Here is a 21,189-nt window from a genome sequence, read left to right as displayed (position 1 = left end):
GTGATGTGCGTTTTGCTTCCCTCCTTAGTCTTTTCTTGATTCCGCGGTATTGTTGGATTGAAGCGGCTTGGACCGACATTACTCGTACGCTTACGAGAGACTGGTTTCATCGTTACGAGTAACCCCCTTTGCTCAAAGATGACTGGCAAGTGACGGTTTCTCCAACTTTAGTTGAATCGGATTTGACCGAGGAGGTCCTTGGATGAGGTTAAATAGTAACTCATATATCTCCGTTGTGGTGTTTGCGTAAGTAAGATGCGATCCTACTAGATGCCCTTGGTCACCACGTAAAACATGCAACAACAAAATTAGAGGACGTCTAACTTGTTTTTGCAGGGTATGATTGTGATGTGATATGGCCAACGATGTGATGTGATATATTGGATGTATGAGATGATCATGTTGTAATAGAAATATCGACTTGCACGTCGATGGTACGGCAACCGGCAACCGGCAGTCCAGCGGTTCTACCGCTGGCACCAGCGGTACTACCGCTGGGGACCATTTTGCAGAGATGCTCAAGACGAAATAGGCGAGGGCCGCTCCAAACACAGAAGGGGAGAATTGTGATGAGTGCGTGTGTAAAGATAGATTCCACCCAAACCTTTCCACTACGGATCCCCTCTTAATAGTACGGCTTTCCTATGACTCAAATAAAGAGAATCGTAGAGAGCGCCATGTTCCCGTTCCAGCAGAGAGGAGATGAGTTGTCTTGTGCCGTTGACGAGTGTTACCTGAAACCTTGACACACACGATTAGTCATGTACGGTACTGTCATCAATCACCAAAATTACTAAGGCATAAATTATGCCTCAACAATCTCCCCCTTTTTGGTGGATTGATGACAATACCGGATTTGCACAGATAATAATATGAGAATAAAAAGATAGAGATATATGACATATGACTCACAGCATATGATGGAAATAAATCTAATCTCACATAAGAAAGATCATGTCTCACACAAGATAGCAAACGAATCAAACCAAGTTCAAAGCAAACCATACGAGATAAAGCAAAGCAATGCAAAGTTCGAAGTGAAAGCAAATCCTAGACTCTCTCCCCCTTTGGCACAAGACACCAAAAAGGGGCACACCTAATGTCACAGGTAACTACTCCTCGTCTTCAGGATCACCAGACTCGTCTGTCCCTTCCTGGTCGGTCTGCTCCTCCTCTGCTGCCTCATCGCCAGACCACTGGTACCCCTGAGCATGCATCCAAGTGGCCTCCGGAGTGATGTCGTCCTCGGAGCCGCTGGAGATGTCCACATCCAAGGTCCTGAGAACACGTTTATGCCTCTGACGGCTCTGCTTCTGAGCCACATGTGTCTGGTACTGTCCCTTGGCCTGCATACAGAAAAGTGTCTTCATCTTGTCCTGTAGTTTGATAGCCCAAGATGGCATGGCAGATGAGCGGGGCTGAGAGGCAGGTCCTCTGCTAGCAGCGGTCTCTGTATCAGTGTCCATGTGCTGAGAAGATGAAGATGGGTTGGCCCACTTGTCCTTGACGCGCAGCCTGATTGGGTCATGCACAATGTAATCAGATTGTGCGTAGAGCACCTCATCTGGAAAAGCCTGTTCCCACTTATGGCAAATGTATGCAAACAGGTAAGGCCCATAGATAGGAACCTTACGATTGATGATGCAGTTCCAGAGCTCTGTGAACATCACATCTGCAATATCCAGCTGAGCAGACTCCTGAGACATAGCATCCTCACACAGTAACAGCATCTCAGCCAAGTAGCCATGTACCTCATCGAAGTTACCAATCCGAGGAAAAAGAGTGTTGCGAAGAATCCGATGCATGATGTCCAGGTGCTTGGGAAGCACCCCCTTCCTCAGATACAGTGACTGCAGTCTGTCCTTTGCGGAGGCCCTATTGGTGGGGGCTGCAGCATGTGGACGCAGCCCAAGAGGAGTGTCAGCACCCTGAAAGTCAATGTGAAGGAACTGCATGAACTCAGTCCAGGAACCAGTCATCTTTTTTGACCCATTCATCCAGATCATGGAACGCTGATCATCAGGTGAGAAATGGACTGTGACATAAAACTGGGCCACTGCAGTGGGATCAAAGTCCGTCTTGAAGGTAATGATGTCTTTGATGCCCAGTTTGTCAACCAGAGAGAGGGCATCACCAAAGTACTCCATGTTCCGCTGAAGATGTGCCAGATCAATCCACTGAACAGAGACGTGGTTCTTCTTGAAGGAAGCAATAACATCCCGATATATCCTGCACTGGTCCTTTACCCAGACATTTTCAACCCCATCAATCACTTCCCTCTCCTTGAGATAGGGGTTCTTGGTGCGGAATTGCAGAAAGTCCTTGGAGGACATAGAACGGATATTGACCCTCTTCTCCTTGTGAGCGACCTTCTTGAAGGTCTTCTTCTTGGGAGGCAGACCAGACGTGGCAGACCCCTCGGGCACCTCTGTGTTGTGAAACTGTTTGGATGCCGTGTCCTGTGGGGGGGTTCGAGCGGCGAGCAGAGCCACCTGTGACACAGACCACAAAGCAAAAAAGAGGCGACAAGAAAAGTCAAGGTAATGAATCTTGAAAACGCAGAAAAAGGAAAGATGCATTGCTAAGCAAAAGAAAAATACACCGTGAATGCTTCTGGCGGTAGTACCGCCACCCTTGGCGGTAGTACCGCTGGGGCCTGGCGGTAGTACCGCCAGTCCTGGCGGTAGTACCGCCAGTCCTGGCGGTAGTACCGCTGGGGGTCATAGCGGTAGTACCGCTACCCCTGGCGGTAGTACCGCTGGGGCCTAGCGGTAGTACCGCTACCCCCTGGCGGTAGTACCGCTGGGGGTTTGACTTTCAGATCTAGACATATAAAACTCGTTTTCGAGGGCATGGACTGAATATGAACATTAAGACGCACACCCCAGCCCTACTGTCAAGAGGAACACATAGTAACACGAGGTACAAACATGCCTAGGCAAGAGAGAGCACGTTTTAGATCTAATCCAAAAGTTCAAATATTCGATCTAAGATGATAAAATCCTAAACCATGGCAGCAATCATAACAACAAACCATTGGACCTATACTCCCCTCAAAAATTTCCTTCATGCCATCCACTAACTAGCCATAGGATCAACAAGATGAATCCAATCCCCAATGCTCCTAACCCTAGAACACGAAGAACAACCAAATAGAAGAAGGGAGGAGCTTTTGTTACCGGGATTCATGGCTTTGGAGGAGGAAGAAGAAGTGAAGCAGCCCTTCCACACCAACGGGGAGAAAGAGCTCCATGAAGTGAGATCCAATCGGGGGGTTTTCGGTCTAGAGGAGGGAGGAGCCGCGAGGAAGAAGAAACAGATGGGAAAATCGGGCTCTCCCTCCCTTTATATAGCCCAAGGGGTACGGCCAGCGGTAGTACCGCTGGGGTGCAGCGGTAGTACCGCTGACCTGGCGGTAGTACCGCTGGGGTGCAGCGGTAGTACCGCTGGGGTCCTGGCGGTAGTACGGCTCCCCCTGGCGGTAGTACCGCTCCCCCTTGAAACCCTAGAAATTTTCTAGCCGGTCGTGGTAGATTTTGAATCCTGGCGGTAGTACCGCCAGGTATGGCGGTAGTACCGCTGGGGTCCTGGCGGTAGTACCGCTATCCCTGGCGGTAGTACCGCTGTACATGTTTCAACACGGCTAAGGAAAGCGGGAAAACTTGGGCACATGACAAGTGAGTAAAAATGGATGACTTCCAAGAAAAAGTACTGACTTGTCATTGTATATCCTCTCCTTTATACGCAAGAGAGGATGGAGGGGCGGTGGTCGAGTCCACCTATGTTTGAGACATTGGTATGACACCGCGAAGAATTATCCTTGGGTTCATGACCACTGCTCGTCTTTGAAGCACAAGTGCCATTTGACAATGGCTAAAGTGAAAGACTAGATTGATTTACGCATAATGGGGGGAGGGAGAGTTCATTGAGAGAACAACACTCCCCCTATGTCCATGCCTACATCTAGACCAAGATGAAATGTAAAGTGAGGTGCAACATGCCTAGTTTCAATCCACATTACTTGAATCAATGATATTTAGCTCATGCCTTAACTCCTGGAACCTTGCTTCATCTAGTGGCTTGGTGAAAATATCTGCAAATTGCTCTTCAGTGTGAATGAAGTGAACCTCAATATCACCTAGCTTGATATGTTCACGGATGAAGTGATGACGAATATCAATATGTTTGGTTTTGCTATGTTGCACTGGGTTGAGGGAAATCTTGATGGAGCTTTGATTGTCACATAGAAGAGGCACTTTGTCACAAGTGACACCATAATCCTTTAAAGTTTGCCTCATCCATAGCAATTGTGCACAACAACTTGCAGCTGCCACATACTCAGCTTCGGTGGATGATAAGGAGACACAGTTCTCCTTCTTTGAAGACCAACTTACCAAAGAGCGACCAAGGAATTGGCACCCTCCAGATATTGACTTCCTCTCCACACAATCTCCAGCCCAATCTCAGTCAGAATAGCCAACTAGATTGAAGTTTGCTCCTTTGGGATACCAGAGGCCAAAGTTTGGGGTATGAGCCAAACATCGAAAGATTCGTTTGACAGCCATGTAATGACTTTCTTTTGGTGCGGATTGAAACCTTGCACATATCCCTACACTCAACATAATATCCGGTCTAGATGCACAAAGGTAAAGGAGGGATCCAATCATGGAGCGGTATACCTTTTGATCCACTGCTTTACCATTGGGATCACTGTCAAGCTTGCATCTGGTTGGCATGGGGAACTTGACCGGTTTGACATCTTCGAGCTCGAACCGTTTGAGCATGTCTTGAGTGTACTTGGCTTGTTTGATGAATGTCCCTTCTAGACCTTGTTTAATCTCGAATCCGAGGAAAAACTTCAACTCTCCCATCATGGACATCTCAAACTTCTCAGTCATTAGCGCAGCAAATTCTTCATTGAATGAAATGTTAGGAGAGCCAAAGATAATATCATCAACATATAGTTGGCATATGAACAAATCCCCTTTAACCCTCTTAGTAAAAAGAGTGGGATCAATATTCCCAATTTCAAACCCACGATCTTGTAACAACTCAGTAAGGTACTCATACCACGCGCATGGGGCTTGTTTAAGACCATAGAGTGCCTTATTGAGTTTGTACACATGATTGGGGAGCTTGGGATGTTCGAATCCCGGGGGTTGTTTGACATATACCAACTCATTTAAAGGACCATTAAGAAATGCACTTTTCACATCCATTTGCTGTAATTTGAAGTTATGATGAGAAGAAAAAGCAAGTAGCATGTGAATAGATTCTAGACGAGCAACAGGGGCAAAGGTTTCACCGTAGTCGATACCCTCGACTTGGGAGTAGCCTTGAGCCACCAATCTTGCCTTGTTTCGAATCACAATTCCATTTGCATCTTGCTTGTTCTTAAATATCCATTTGGTCCCAATGACATTATGTTCCTTCGTTGGTCGTGGCACTAAATCCCATACTTGGTTGCGCTCGAAGTTGTTAAGTTCTTCGTGCATGGCCATAAGCCAATCCTCATCATCGAGCGCTTCCTGTACCTGTTGAGGTTCACAATACGAAACAAACGTGTGATGCTCACAATAATTCCAAAGCTGTTGATGGGTAGATACTCCCCTTTTTAAACTACCAAGAACATTCTTCATAAGATGTGACTTGGCTTTCAGCTTGTTCGCATTCTTGGCTGCTCGACGCTCCAAGAGTTCTTCATTAGATAACGGGGGAGCATCGACTTGTATCTTTTGTTTGCCCTTCCGTCTTGAGCCGGTTGTTGGAGCTCCAGACGGGAATTGTGAGACAGTCTCCTGATCACTTTGTCCTTCGACTTGAGCAGGTTCACTAGTTTGATCTTGTATTAGTGGTTGCTCTTGATCTTGATCTCGTGTTGGTTCAGGGTCTGGTAGTGCTTGAGAGGGCATATCACCATTGTTAGGCAATTGATCTTGACCGAGAGCTTGATCAACTTGTTGAGAGTCTTCTCTTTGTTCATCGGAAGCGTGTGGGGCTTGTGGGGGTGATGGCTCCACTTGCGTAGAGCATTGTCCTTCTCCTTCGGCCACAAGGGGTTCCTCAATGGGGAGTATTTGACCAATCCCCATTCTTCTTATGGCTTCGGGAGGAATTTCATCACCTATATCACAAAGACCACTTTGCTCCACTTGGGAGCCATTATTTTCGTCAAACTCTACGTTACACGTCTCCTCAATTAGTCCGGTGGACTTGTTGAGGACATGGTAAGCATGAGAGTTTGTGGCATAACCAACAAAGATACCCTCATGTACTCTGGAATCAAATTTAGCTAATCGAGCTCCCTTTTTAAGAATGAAACACTTACAACCGAATACCCGGAAGTACTTGAGATTGGGTTTGTTTCCAGTTAGAATCTCATATGGAGTCTTGTTCAAGCCTTTGCGGATGTAGAGTCGATTGGACGCATGACATGCTGTGTTGATGGCCTCTGCCCAGAAGTTGTATGGAGATTTGAATTCTGCCATCATTGTTCTTGCAGCGTCTATCAAGGTCCGGTTCTTCCTTTCTGCCATGCCGTTTTGCTGAGGGGTATACGGTGCAGAATATTGGTGCTTTATTCCCTCATCACCTAGAAACTCATCTAGGGTGTAGTTCTTGAACTCGGTGCCGTTGTCACTCCTAATCATCAAGATCTTCGCTTCATGTTGACGTTGCGCTTCATTAGCAAAGTTGATGACCGTTTGTTGAGTTTCACTCTTCCTTTTGAAGAAATATACCCAGGTATATCTTGAGTAATCGTCAACAATGACTAAGCAATACTTTCTGCCTCCAAGACTATCAAATGTAAGAGGACCAAACAGATCCATGTGGAGAAGTTCCAATGGCCTCTTAGTGTAGATAAGAGTCATTGGACGATGAGCAGTTTCATGAATCTTTCCTTCAATGCAAGCACTGCAAACAAGATCTTTAGCAAGGCTCACATTTGTTAGTCCACGAACATGGTCCCCTGTCAGAAGACTTTGCAAAGATCTCATATTGACATGAGCTAAACGGCGATGCCAAAGCCAGCCCACGTCAACTTTAGCCATTAAACATGTCGCAGTCTTAGTGGGTCGCTTTGAAAAGTTTACCACATAGAGACCATTTTCGACATGTCCAACATAGGCTACTTTAAGAGTCTTGCTCCTTAGGAGGACCACAGTGTCAATATTAAAGAATGTGGAAAAACCCATGATTGCAAGTTGACGAACGGAAAGTAAATTGTAGGCAAGAGACTCAACAAGCATGACCTTCTCAATAGACAAATCTTGAGAGACGATCACCTTACCAAATCCCAATACCTTTGACGAGGATGCATCGGCGAATTGGACATGGGTGGGCATAGATGGAGAGGGATGCACATCCACCACTAAGTCCTTGCTTCCGGTCATATGATTTGTTGCTCCACAATCGAGCAACCATGACACCCCACTGGAAGCAAACTCCTGCAATAGATCAAGGCTTGGTTTTAGGTACCCATTTTTTAATGGGTCCTTTCATGTTAGAGACAAGGGTCTTAGGAACCCAGATAGCCCATTCAATATCTTCATCGTAGGAACCAACAAATCTGGCATAAACATGCCCATCACTAGCACAACGTAATACATAAGAGGAATTGAGTTTGCCGGCTGTGTTAGTAGGAGCGGTTTTGCCCTGCTTGGGGTTCCCATAGTCCACCTTGTTCCTGTTCACCTTCTGAGTCCCCTCACCCTCCTTGACAAAGATGTCCATGAGGGTGAGAGATCGTTTGTTCTTGTTCTTTCTTTTACCTTTTGACTTAGAGGTAAGTCCAAGTCCTTCCTTTCCTACAACACCCTTTTGAGTGCTCAAGAGATCGTTTAGACTCTTCTCACCTTGTCTGCATGACACAAGGCCCTTCTCAAGTTTCTCCTTTAACTTGGCATTTTCCTCCACAAGATGAACATGCTCACAACAGGGGTTAGTTGCACAAGTATTATCAATTAACACAAAGGGAGGACAAGTAGAGATCTCCTTGGTAAGCTTTGCTTGGAGTTGATCATGAGACTCTTTCAGAGCGAAATGAACACCTTTCAAGGCTTTGTGGGCCTTGTCAAGTATGTCAAACTCTTCTTTGAGTCTGTCACGGCCAACCTCAAGAGCATACTTTTCAGATTTAAGCATGCGAGTAAGAACAACATCATGATCTAGTTTCTTTTGCATTTTAGTGCAGTCATCGTTATATGACTCCTCAAGAGCCAAACGAAGAGTGCGCTCATCTTCTAGAGTACTAGATAATTCGGCAATTTCATCGGCATAGTCACGGCTATGTCCATGAAGCTCGGAGATGGTCTCCTCATGAGACTCAATGAGGTCAGTAGCCTCACCCAGTTGTTCCAAGAGAGCAACAAAATGCTTCTTGGTTTCTCCCTTAATAGTGCATAGAAACTTATCAAGATCATGCTCATTAAGTTCTCCAACATCACTCTCTTCTACACAATTTAACAATGAAGGAGCAGAAGCAATGTTGGTCTTAATGATAGGAGTTACCTGATTGGTACCTTTTGCCATGAGGCACTTGGTGATGTGGTTCTCGTTGGGGGCGTTGAAGAGAGACACCTTCTGGGAAGGGGTAGTGGCTATAGCAACAGTTGTCGTTGCCACTGTATCATCATCATCATCATCAGAGGGATACTCCTCCAGGGCCACCATTCCTTTTGGGTGAGGTTTCTTCACAAAGTTGTTCTTGATTGGATATGATTTGGTTTTGTCTTTGCGAATGAGCTTGCCTCCGTTGTCTTCTCTCTTCTCATAGGGGCATTCTGCCACGAAGTGACTTACGTTGCCACAGTTATAACATGTCCTTACTCGTTGTTTGGGTTTGAATCCACTTGAGTTGTTCTTGTTGAAGATTGGTATTGAGTTCCTTTTATTTCCCCAGAATTGCCTTGATGCAAGAGCCATGTGCTCATGATAGGCATACTTTGTGTCTTCCGGGCAGCTCTCCTCTTCCTCATCTTCTTCTTCCTCTTCAAGCATTGCTCTTGCCTTTAACGCAAGTTTGGGTGAAGTGGTTTTTGATCGGACACGAGCAAGTGCATTGTCGGCTGTTTCGTTCATGATTGACATAGCAATGAACTCATCCAACACTTCACTGGAAGACAAGGAGTGGAAGTCTGGCCGCTGACGAATGACAGATGACATGGCTTTGTTGAAAGGCATGATGGCTTTCAGAAACTTGCGCTTGACCCAAGTGTCATCCACATCCTTACTCCCATGGTCCTTTAGTGCCACAGCAATAGCAGTCACCCTCCGATAGAGATCACGAGGGTCCTCTTCTTCGTTCATCACAAACTCATCGGCCTGATCAAGTATTACTTCATAGTTGGATCGTTGAATACTTGACCTTCCCTTATACAACACCATAATATGCTCCCAACAATCCTTGGCCAATGTGAAGGGACGTAAGTGGGGAAGATCTTCAGGTGGCACAGCAGACTGGAGAATAAACAGCACAGAGTGATTATATTGATTGTCTGCATCTTCTCTTGGAGTGAGGTTGCTTGGGTCATGGGGGTAATATCCTTGCTCGATAATTCTCCATAAGTTTGTTGAGCTGTGATTCAAATGAGACTTAATAGAAAATACCCAGTTAGCAAAGTCACCTTTTACAAGTTTAGGAGGAGGACCAACTGGATTAAGACGAGGTGCGAGAACGGGTCCTCCATATGTCATGGGAGGTGGAACCGAAGCATATGTGCCAGTCCCATCTTTTTCGTGGGGTGAAGCAGGTTGCATACCTTTAGCCGCTTCCTTAGAGGAGTTGGCCTCCGAATCGGAAATGGTGGGTTTAACCACTAAAGCCGGTTCGGGTGAACTTTTAAGACCATCAATTAATTCTTTAAGCATGGTTTTGACTTCGCTCGTCAAGGACGTCTTGAGGGCGGCCATAGCCGTATTCAAGTCGTCCCTTGTGATCGAAGTCAAGTCCATGTCCTCGGGTTGCCCACGGTTAACTTCCTCTCCGCCTTCCATACTCTTCGGGTGGTTAAACCCTTAATAAAGAGACGTGGCTCTGATACCAATTGAAAGGATCGATATGGTTGGCTAGAGGGGGGGGGGAGAATAGACAACGACCACTTTTTAATTAATCTTAACAAGTTAAGGTAAACACTATACGGGTTCACAAATAATATGACAAAGAGGTGACCCCAATAGAAGCTACCAACAAGACTTATTAAGACAAGTAAGATATAGTCACAAGTAAGAGCAAATACAAAGTAAAGGTTAGAGATAACCACAAGTGGAACCGACGGAGACGAGGATGTGTTACCGAAGTTCCTTCCCTTTAACAGGAAGTACGTCTCCGTTGGAGCGGTGTGGAGGCACAATGCTCCCCAAAAAGCCACTAAGGCCACCGTATTATCCTCACGTCCTCGCACGATGCAAGGTACCGTGATTCCACTATGGGTGCCCTTGAAGGCGGCGACCGAACCTTTACAAACAAGGTTGGGGCAACTCCACACAAAGTTTGGAGGCTCCCAACAAGACCACGAAGCTTCACCACAATAGAATATGGCTTCGAGGTGACCTCAACCGTCTAGGATGCTCAAACACCCAAGAGTAACAAGATCCGCAAGGGATAGGTGGGGGAATCAACTTTTCTCTTGGTGTAAGTGTGGATCTAGGCCTCCTCAACTAATCCTTAAAGAATCAACAAGTTTGATTGGCTAGGGAGAGAGATCGGGCACTTTTAAGCTTGTGGAGCAACAATGGAGCTTTGAGAGGTAAGAGATAGGGTTCCTCAGCTAGAAGAACCCTTTATATAGTGGGGGGAAAAAACAGACCGTTTTCCCACTCTCTGCCCGAGATCCAGCGGTACTACCGCTAGGAAGGAGCGGTACTACCGCTAGATGCAGCGGTACTACCGCTGGGGCTTCCAGCGGTACTACCGCTGGCACCAGCCGTACTACCGCTGGCCCCTTGGTAGTGCATAAGCACTACTACCGCCGGGAAAGTCTTCGCAAAAGGGTCCGTCCACGAACTACCGCTAGGTAGGTGGAACAAGGCACCTGGAGCGGTACTACCGGTGACCAGGTGGCGGTACTACCGCTGGCTAGCGGTACTACCACTGTCAAGTGGCGGTACTACCGCTGGCAGTCCAGCGGTACTACCGCTGGCACCAGCGGTACTACCGCTGGGGACCATTTTGCAGAGATGCTCAAGACGAAATAGGCGAGGGCCGCTCCAAACACAGAAGGGGAGAATTGTGATGAGTGCGTGTGTAAAGATAGATTCCACCCAAACCTTTCCACTACGGATCCCCTCTTAATAGTACGGCTTTCCTATGACTCAAATAAAGAGAATCGTAGAGAGCGCCGTGTTCCCGTTCCAGCAGAGAGGAGACGAGTTGTCTTGTGCCGTTGACGAGTGTTACCTGAAACCTTGACACACACGATTAGTCCTGTACGGTACTGTCATCAATCACCAAAATTACTTATGCATAAACTATGCCTCAACAGATGCGTCTGCTCGATGGAGAACGGCGGCGGCGCGGAGTACTTGCAGGTGGAGGCGGGCCTCCATGGCTCACACGGGGAATTCCGAGGTTATGACGCGGCAACGACGACTCTTTATGGCCAGATAGAGGCGCCTAACCCTTGCTCCCCTCATTGTATCCCCTCCTCCGGCATGAACTCATCATCTGGTGAGATCCCCTCCCCATGCCTCCAACCGTGTGCCAAGCACCGGCAAGAAATTTTGTTTTGTGGGAATTTGTTTGCTGATGAATGAATGTATTGAATGTAAGATTGTATTGTTGTAGAGATAGAGAATGGAACACCACCTTCAGTTTGTCATCTGATCCCACATTCTCTCCCCCATGAGTGAAATAAGATAACATTCCAATGATCAATTCACGTAGCCTCTTTGTTTTGCTTTGCTTGTCCCGCTCAATTTTCTCATCATGATGGAATTAACAATGGACGGGTTGATTTCTCAACAAAATAGGATAGGACTGACTACATTAGTTATTTAGCTTATTATTTTAATAAATCAAAATGATTATAAAAAGATTAAAAGCGTGTGGTATTTGTTTCTCCCTTTGCAACGCACGGGCCCTTTTGCTAGTTAAAATAATACTAAATGATTTGTTATATTTCAAAAAATATCATAAACTTTGAAAAATCATAAAAATTCAACCATAACTCGGATGAAAATAAATTATATATGAAAAATTATCAGAAAAATTGAAGAAATCTGTTTATGCCATGTTCATGCATGTTTGAACAAGCTAACACCACTGTTTAGGACAAATCATGATTAGGGAAAATTATGAAGTAACATTTGGAGTTGAATTTGCTATGTGTTTGAATTCCACTCCAATTAATTTTGTCACCTGTTGCATTGGATCAATTCAGTACCTTAACATGTCATACCATTCATTTTAGTTGTGCATTGCATTGAATGTTGTTCCTCTCTTGTTTGCCGGTATTTGTTTCCCTTCGGTAGACGTTGTTCCGACGTTGAGATCGTTGTCATTAATGAAGACTCATTGTTAACTTCCGAAGTGCCAGGAAAGCAACCCCCCTGAGCATACTGATATAAATCCACCTTCTCGCTCCTGCTCTCTTTTCTGCATTGGGACAACAATGATTCAGTTGTTACTTATTCTCGGTAGTTGAACCAATTCCTGTGCGTGACCTGTTGTGACAGCCCGATGCCGACGTTCCAGAAGATTCCCTTTTCTTTCCGTTTTTGTCGTGTGGGTATTTTCATTTGTTGCATCATCATCGCATCATTCACATCATCTGCATTGCATCGGCGTCTCCGTTGTCGCCCGTTTTCAAAACTTGCATCCGTTGTTAGTTGCCGGTTCTCGCCGTTGTCCGTTCTGAGCCCGACTGCACTCGCACGCGCCCGCGACATCGTCGAAACCCTGTTTTAAAAGTGTGCGTAAAACTTTCTCTGATCGGGGTGAAACTTGGCATGCGGTCGTAATTGGTTCTAGCTAGGCCGCGTGTCGAATTTCGTCGCGATCGGAGTTCGTCTGGTACCCGAACGGTCGTCCGTAGCGGCACCGTATCCGGTCTACCGTCGGACGTGTTCCAGTGTTCTAAATTGCGTTGCCGCGCTGCCCGTTCTCCCTCTCGTCCCCGGATATCCCTCAACACGACCGCGTACCCATACCCGCATTCGGAATCATCCAAATCCGACCGCACGGTTGGATCTGGAATGAAATTCCGGTTAACCGAGCCCCCCCCTCCGTTTGTCTATATGTAGCCCCCATGCCATTAATTAGAGAGTCACTCCCCCTCTGCCTCGAAATCCGTGCAACCTACCCGGAACCCTAGCCTCCCACCTGCCCTCTCTCTCCTCCCCCCAGCCGCCGGGCCCGCCCGAGCCCATCTGGCCGCCGCCCCGGGCTGCAGCCGCCGTCGTGTGCCCGAGGCCTCCTCGCCCCGTCTCCTCCCGAGCACCTCCGCGGCCGTGCGCCACCCTCGCCGGAGGTCCTCGCCGGCCGCCGCCTCCGCGTCGCCAGCCGCCGGACCGAGCCACTCCTTGCGCACCGCCAGCCGCCCGCCGTCGCGCTGCCGGGCCCCGTCAGCCGCCCGCGCCGCCTCCTTCCCATCCCCGCCGGTTCCGGGTCCCCGTCGGCGCCGCCGCGTGCGCACAGCGCCAGCAACCGCGGCCTCCGCTCGCTGCTCCCCGCGTGGGATCCCGCGATGCCGACCCTCCCGCGTTGACCGGCGCCAGCAGTTTGGCCAGCGCCGCCCTGGCCCAGGCGCGCCGCAGTAGCCCTCCAGCGCCCAGCTGGGCCCTGCGCCAGCCGGCCCAGGAGGCCACCGCAGCCGCCCCCTACCAGCAGCTGGCCTCGGCCCGCCTCGTCTCCACCGCGCTAGGCCCAGCTTCCCCTCCAGCCGGCCTAAGGCCGTGGTAAGCGCTGCTCTCCCCTATCTTCTGCCCGAGGCGCTGCATAGCTATTTAGCGCCTGCTCTGTTTGGCCCAGCAGTAGTTAGGTTTCGGCCCATATAGATTTTAGGATATTCCGGAGATTAAATCAGTTTTAGGAATATATAGTTTTTTTCAAACGTTCGTAGATTTTATTCCGTTAGTCAGAACGGAGCGTGTAGTATATGGTTTTGGTGTACAATTTCACGTAGTATCCGTTTTTGCAACTTGCATAAATGTTTGATGAGGTTTGATCCACTGTTTGCCTAGATATGCGTGCTGTCCTAATAGGTCCCGACCCGTATTTATTTTTCGCGCAAGACCGGGTTGCTCGAATGCCTTAGATAAAATGTTCATGCTCTAGGGACTCGTTTTCCATGTATTTTAGTGCAGTCATTGGTATTTTTACGTGTAGGGATTTGCCGCTAGTCTATTTTTCCCGTATATAGGTTATTTTCCCGCATTAATGTGTGGCTTTATTTTGTGTTGCAACCCCACATATTTTATATGTTTTCGGGGTAGAAAAATCCATCGGATTTTTCTGTGCAATTAGTTTTAACTTTTAAGTAAGTTAGTTCGCGAGATATTTTGCTATGTTGCCCTTTTGTTTTATTCATAGGATTTATTCCGTGCCTCGTTTGAATTAGTTGTCAACTAGGGAGTTGTTCTTGGATGTTTAGACTAGCCCCTGTTATTTTTGGTTGCAATAGAAATGCATATTTAGGTGTGGTTTGCTTGCTCTCAAGTTGCTAGAAATAGTGCTGATTTGGAGGAGCTGAAATATTTCTAAGTCTGGGATCTGTTATTATTTTGTTGCTGTCTTGTCTTGCTTGCATCTTGGGATCTGTAGCTCTTTTGAGGTTGGTCCAATGGAGTTAGTTGCACCCCGTGTGTTTCTCTAGTATGCTGTAAAGTTTCATGCCATTTGGAGTCCTGTAGATATAGGTTTTGCTGCTGTCAATATTGCTTCAGATCGAAAACTGCACTTTCATGAAGTGCTATTTTCACTAAGTCTGAAATAGTGTGTGCGATGCCATGTTGTGTCTTCTTTTCCTAGTGTTCCATGCTGCCATGATAGTTGTTGTTAGTTGTTTGTAGTAGTGCTTCTTGCCCTCTTCCGTGCCATGCCTTGCTTGAGCATATCGGAGTTGTGTAGCCGTAGTTGTGGGGCGTAGAAAATGCTATGTGGCTGATTTTGGCAAATTGTAGTCATTTCTTGTTTTGCTCGTAGTTTTTGAACCGTAGCTCCGATTTGATCGTGTCCTACATGAAACTTGCTTAGAATCTCATGTAGTTTCATTTTCTCTTGCTGGTTGTATGTTTTGAAGTGTTCGTGACCGTCGTTGCACACATATTGCATTCATGCCATCATATCTTGCGATGCTTGTAACTTTTGATCCGTAGCTCCGTTGGAGATGATCTTTATGTGTAGATTGCTTGAAAAGACGCGTAGAATCACGTGAACCTATTTGTTTTGATGCTTAACAACTAATTAAATGCATTAGTTCAGATCTGGACAGAATTACAAATTAACATGTGAGGTCATCTCGGAGGTGCTATATGTCATTCCCGACCTCATTTAAAATGCCTAGATAAGTTGATTCATTACGCTTCACCTCTTGCCATGTTTAATCACATTTAACATTGCCGTGTATCTAATCGGGATAGAACTAAATAATTAACGTGGGGTTTCGTCAATATGCAACTCGTTGCATATTGAACTTCACTTAATGTGTAGTGTTTGGTTGTGTGGATTGTCATGCCGTGACGTGCATGTTTTCAACTGTTCATGCATCATGTGTGTCTTGCATCGTGTGGTGTATATCGGGTGTTGATGCTTGTTTCTGGTTTCCTCCGTCTCGATAGAGTTCCGCAAGCGTGTCGAATTGTGAGGACCCGTTCGACTACGTCGGTTCGTCTGCTTCACGGAGGCATTCTTCTTCCAAGCGGAATCTCAGGCAAGATGATCATTTCCCCAGATACCATTACTATCATTGCCATGCTAGTTTTACCGTTTCTATCGATTATGTCACATTGCCTACCACCTGTTAAATACCAGCCTCTCAACAATGCCATGTTAACCCTCAACCTGTTCGACCTAGCAAACCACTGATTGGCTATGTTACTGCTTGCTTAACCCTGTTGATAGCGTTGCTAGTTGCAGGTGTAGTTGTTTCCATGTGACAACATGGGTTCCTTGTTATATCACCCTATTAAATGCTATTTAAATTAATGCACCTATATACTTGGTAAAAGGTGGAAGGCTCCGCCTTTCTAGCCTGGTGTTTTGTTCCACCTTTGCCCCCTTAGTTTCATCTACCGGTGTTATGTTCCATAAACGAGCGCTCCTAACACGACCGGGGTTGTTATGGGGACCCCCCTGATAATTCGTTTTAGATTAAAGCTGGTCTGGCAAGGCCCAACATTGGTACTATTTGCCCAACATAATAACTTGATAATATTGAAATGCATAGGGAGTTAGCGCTACCCGAGGAGTAATTTTACATAAACAGGGGGGCCAGTGCTGATGGTGTTGGTCCCAAATGGTCTGCCTGCGGGGCCACCGCGAGGAAACTCGAGGTTTGCCACTCGTAGCTAGTTCCATCCGTCGTGTCCTGAGAACGAGATACGCGGATCCTATCGGGATCCTCGACACGCCGGGCGGCCTTGCTGGATTAGTTTTACCTTTGACGAGATATCTTGTGCATCCGAATTCCGGTGATGCTTTGGGTAATCTCAGAGTTGAGGTTTTCCACTAGGGAATCCGACGAGATCGCGAGCTTCGTGATTGAGGATTTCTATGCGGCTTGTGGTAATTTGTGATGGACTAGTTGGAGCACCCCTGCAGGGTTAAATCTTTTCGGAAAGTCGTGCCCACGGTTATGTGGCAACGTGGAAGCTTTGTTTAACACTGGTTCTAGATAACTTGAAGTTAACTTAATTCAAATATGCCAACTGTGTGTGTAACCGTGACTGTCTCTTTCGTCAGTTCTTTCTCCGATCGAGGACACGGTGGGGTTATGTCTGACGTTGGTAGGTGTTCAGGATCATTCATTTGATCATCCGTAGTTCACGTCCGCTATGCGTAGACATCCCCCTCTTTATTCTTGTACTCGTAAGTTTAGCCACCAAATATAAGCTTAGCCGCTGCTGCAACCTCACCACTTAACCATGACTCACCCATTAAACTTTGCTAGTCTTGATACCTTTGGAAATGAGATTGCTGAGTCCCCTGCGCCTCACAGATTACTACAACACCAGTTGCAGGTACAGGTAAAGGTTATTTGACGCTAGCGCGTTGATTGTTCATCTGGAGTTGCTTCTTCTTCTTCTTCTTCATCGATCTAGGATGGGTTCCAGGCCGGCAGCCTGGGATAGCAAGGATGGACGTCGTTCTTCTTTTGTCGTTTGTTTTCGTCCGTAGTCGGACCCTGCTCTTACTCTTGATGATTAAGTAATGTACTGATGTGACTCTGATGTAGCTTGTGGCGAGTGTAAGCCAACTCTTTATATATCTCTTCTTTTCAGTACATGTACTTCTAACGATATCCATTCTTGCGACACGACGAGATGCGCTTCTATCCCTCACGAGGCCCTCGTGCCAAATTGAGGATAGGGTCGCATCTTGGGCGTGACACCTGTCCTTGTCACAATAATTAGTTGAAACCACTTAGCATGAGTAGCAACTGCTTGAGCCTTGTTGTGCTTACTCATCCATGCTTACTTACTGTGCCTGCTATGCTTAGAGTCGTGTCGGGTCTCATCCTTCTAGGCGATGAATCGGAATGGTTGTGAACATGTCATGTTGTGTGAGAGATAATTTTGTGAATTCGATTTGGTACAGTTAGCGATGAGAGTCCATGTAGGAGTACATGGTGGGTTGCATCATTGGGACCGTCATTAAGAACTGAATTTTGTGTATGTCATCCAAGACAAGATACTACCACACATTGGGATCCTTAATTGACTCTCTCGACTTATTAATCGCCTTGATCTCCATCCGCGAGTTGCAACTAATTTCTGGTGTTTGTAGGATGTGTTGGCGGCCGTGGATAGCTCTGACCGGAGGGGTAGGCTATGGCACGGTAGATACACTAGTGGCCGGGTGTACCAAGCGTAGAACGATCCATCAAGGTGGGCTTGGGAACCCTGTACACATTGTTTGGGGCCGTAGTGGAAACTTCGGCGGGACTTCCTTTCGGGTTTAGGCTCAAATAGGAGATAAACCTGGACTAGAGTCATGTGTGGTTAGTGAGGTCATGGTCGACGCCCACACGAGTGCTTCCGCTTGAAGGTTGTCGAGATGCATGACATGCATATGGTGGTAAGTGACGAGAGCGTGTGTGAAGAAGTATACCCCTGAAGGGTGAATTAATCTGTTAGAATAGTTGTGTCCTCGGATATGGACTATTTCGAAACTTATATGGTACATAGAAAACTTGTAATGGATACTCTAAAATACGCAAGATACGTGTGAGTGCTATGGATGGCCTTCTCGTAGGGAGACGAGAATGGATCCATAGTGGTGTATTGATTTGGTGAATATGTGGACTCGTGTGCGCTATCCCACCTCAAATGAAGTACTCGTAGTCATAGTATAGGTTAGCCAAGAGTCAAAGCTGGCGTGCTGCAGTTAAACTCCACAACCCCTTTGTTCAAAATGACGCATATGTAGATAGTTCTGATATAAGTCTTGCTGAGTACCTTTGTACTCAAGGTTGCTTAATTTATGTTTTGCAGAGGAGACATTAATATCACTATTGGTTCTACATGATGTGTTCGATGTTGACCGGAATAGCTTGCGAATCCCAGACAAAGGTATGGCTCCTTTGGTAGGGTCGTTGTAGCTTTTCATGCTCTGCCAACCATTCTTAGTAGATGTCTGTATCCACACATGTAACTTCCGCTTGTTCACTGTATGTTGTGAATGTTGGGTCATGTGACCCCCTGCTTGTAACATTATACCATATTGTCTCTTTGGAGCCTTCTAAATAAATGTTGTTATGTTGTATGGTTATGTTGTGATTCCATTGTTGTATCTATGCATATCGGGCATGTCATGCGTACGTGTGACGTGCAACGGTATGTATGGGATTCGGCACCTAGTTGTGTGCCTTTAGTAGTACTCTTTACAGGGAAATGCCCCTTTGTGTTTTCACTGAGCCTTGGTAGCTTGCTACTGCTCCGGACGCATTTCAAAGCACTCTGTGATGATGTGGTGTTGGTGCTTCTCCGAGATCATCGACACAAAGAATGTGTGCGGATGACTGGGGTCTGATCTACCCGCTGGTTGCGATCGATGATCAACGACATCGGCTCCTCGTGGTCGTTGTTTGAACGATGTTTTATTTCATTTTAGTGAGGAATGGAATCTGGAACTTTTTCTTTAATAATACTAATTTAATAATACTAGGGCCTTGTACAACGCAAGATGTTTAGGGAGGTGCTTAGTAAAATAAATTGATTTTTTTAACACCAAAGCTTATCTCTATAGGAGGGGTGCCTATATACGCGTCTATCATGTACGAATAAGCATCGATGTTTAAAAAACCTGGTTTATTTCTCAAAGCACCTCCCCTAAGTACCTTGTATTATACAAGGCCTAAGGATACTACTACTGCCACTACTACTAATACTAATAATTATATAGTCATTTCTAAATTATTCTCAATAAATCATCATATAAATTTAATACTGGTATATAACACTACACCCGTAGTGCAAAATATGGAAGTCTAGTATTTTAGATAAACCTTTTTTCTTGATAGAAATGCTTACTTGCCATATATGATACTTCGTGTGTCCCACTCCCACCATATAGTTTGTCCCACCATATAGTTTATAGAAATATTTACTTGGTGGGGTGTACGATTACTTACTTGTTGTAATACTACGGTCTTAGGGAATCTCCACCGCCATCCGTGAAACCGTCTCCATACGTCTAGACCACACGGCCTGCACATTTTTGCCATCCAACATGGGCATGTATGAGTCCGCCGACTGATTCAGACGCAATATTTCTCACAAAACCATGACATAGGGGGGCTTTGTGGGCGTCCGAACCACTACCACGTCCGCCTATGCCCATGTACATGGTGTATGTTGGTGTGGACGGATGAACAAACAAACTTAGAGCATCTACAATAACCCCTCATACCCGTCTCAAACGCACGGACAGGCCTTCTAGTCAGAAAAAATAGACCTAGACAGACGCCCTAAATGGGCCTTAATCGTCTAGGCTGGCCGGCATCCATCATATCCAGCGCAAATATGAGGCGTATATAAGGCATCAGCCCAACCCACCATCGACCCCACAAGTACCCCCATCTGGGAACCCTAGACATCGGTCACTTCACTCTCTTCATCCAGTCCACTTCCGACCCCCTCCCCTCTAATCCGATGGCCGGCAACGGAAGCAGCTCCAGTGCAGAATCCGACGGATCCAACATCGATATGGAGGAGGGGGCCCTCCACACTGTGTTGAGGAGGTCGTTACAGGATCAAGGTGGCTCCGGCAGGGAACATCTTCTTCCTTAGTGCCCGTCACCCATCGTCGTAGCGTCAGCCACATATCGAGCCCTTCCCGCCCGACGCGTAGCTCAGTCCGCTCCGCTAGTTCAGGTATGCCGCCCACCTCCACCACCCTCTGCTTCAAAAGTGGTGTCCGACCATCGCTGGGTCCTTGTTGTAATGCCCAAGCTGCGATCCTATCCTTAATTTGGCACGAGGCCTCGACAGGGATAGAAGTGCATCTCATCGTTTCGCAAGAATGGATATCATTACAAGTACATGTACAAAAGAGATGGGAATATGGAATTGGCTTACACTTTCCAGAAGATACATCATGATCATCTCAATATAACAATACATTCAAACATCATGTAGAAGAGCAGGGCCCAACTACGAACGCAATCAAACGATTAAAGACGACATCCATCCTTGCTACCCTAGGCTGCTGGCCTCGAACCCATCCTAGATCGATGATGATGAAGAAGAAGAAACTCCAAATAGAAAAATCATCGCGCTCACATCAAAGTATTGCTTTACATGTACCAGCAATTGTTGTTGTAGTAAAGTGTGAGCCACAAGGACTCAACAATCTCATTCCCAAAGGTATGGAGACTAGCAAAGCTTAACAGGTGAGGTATGGTTAAGTGGTGAGGCTGCAGCAAGCACCAAGCATTTATTTGAGGTGGCTAACTTACAAGTAAAAGAATAAGAGGGGGGTGTGATCTATGCATAAACATACGTGAAGTATAAGTGATCACGAAGTGATCC

This window comes from Hordeum vulgare, chromosome 3H, assembly GCF_904849725.1.
Source record: "Hordeum vulgare subsp. vulgare chromosome 3H, MorexV3_pseudomolecules_assembly, whole genome shotgun sequence".
In the NCBI taxonomy this organism is placed as follows: domain Eukaryota; kingdom Viridiplantae; phylum Streptophyta; class Magnoliopsida; order Poales; family Poaceae; genus Hordeum; species Hordeum vulgare.
Note: the sequence above shows the minus strand (reverse complement) of the source record.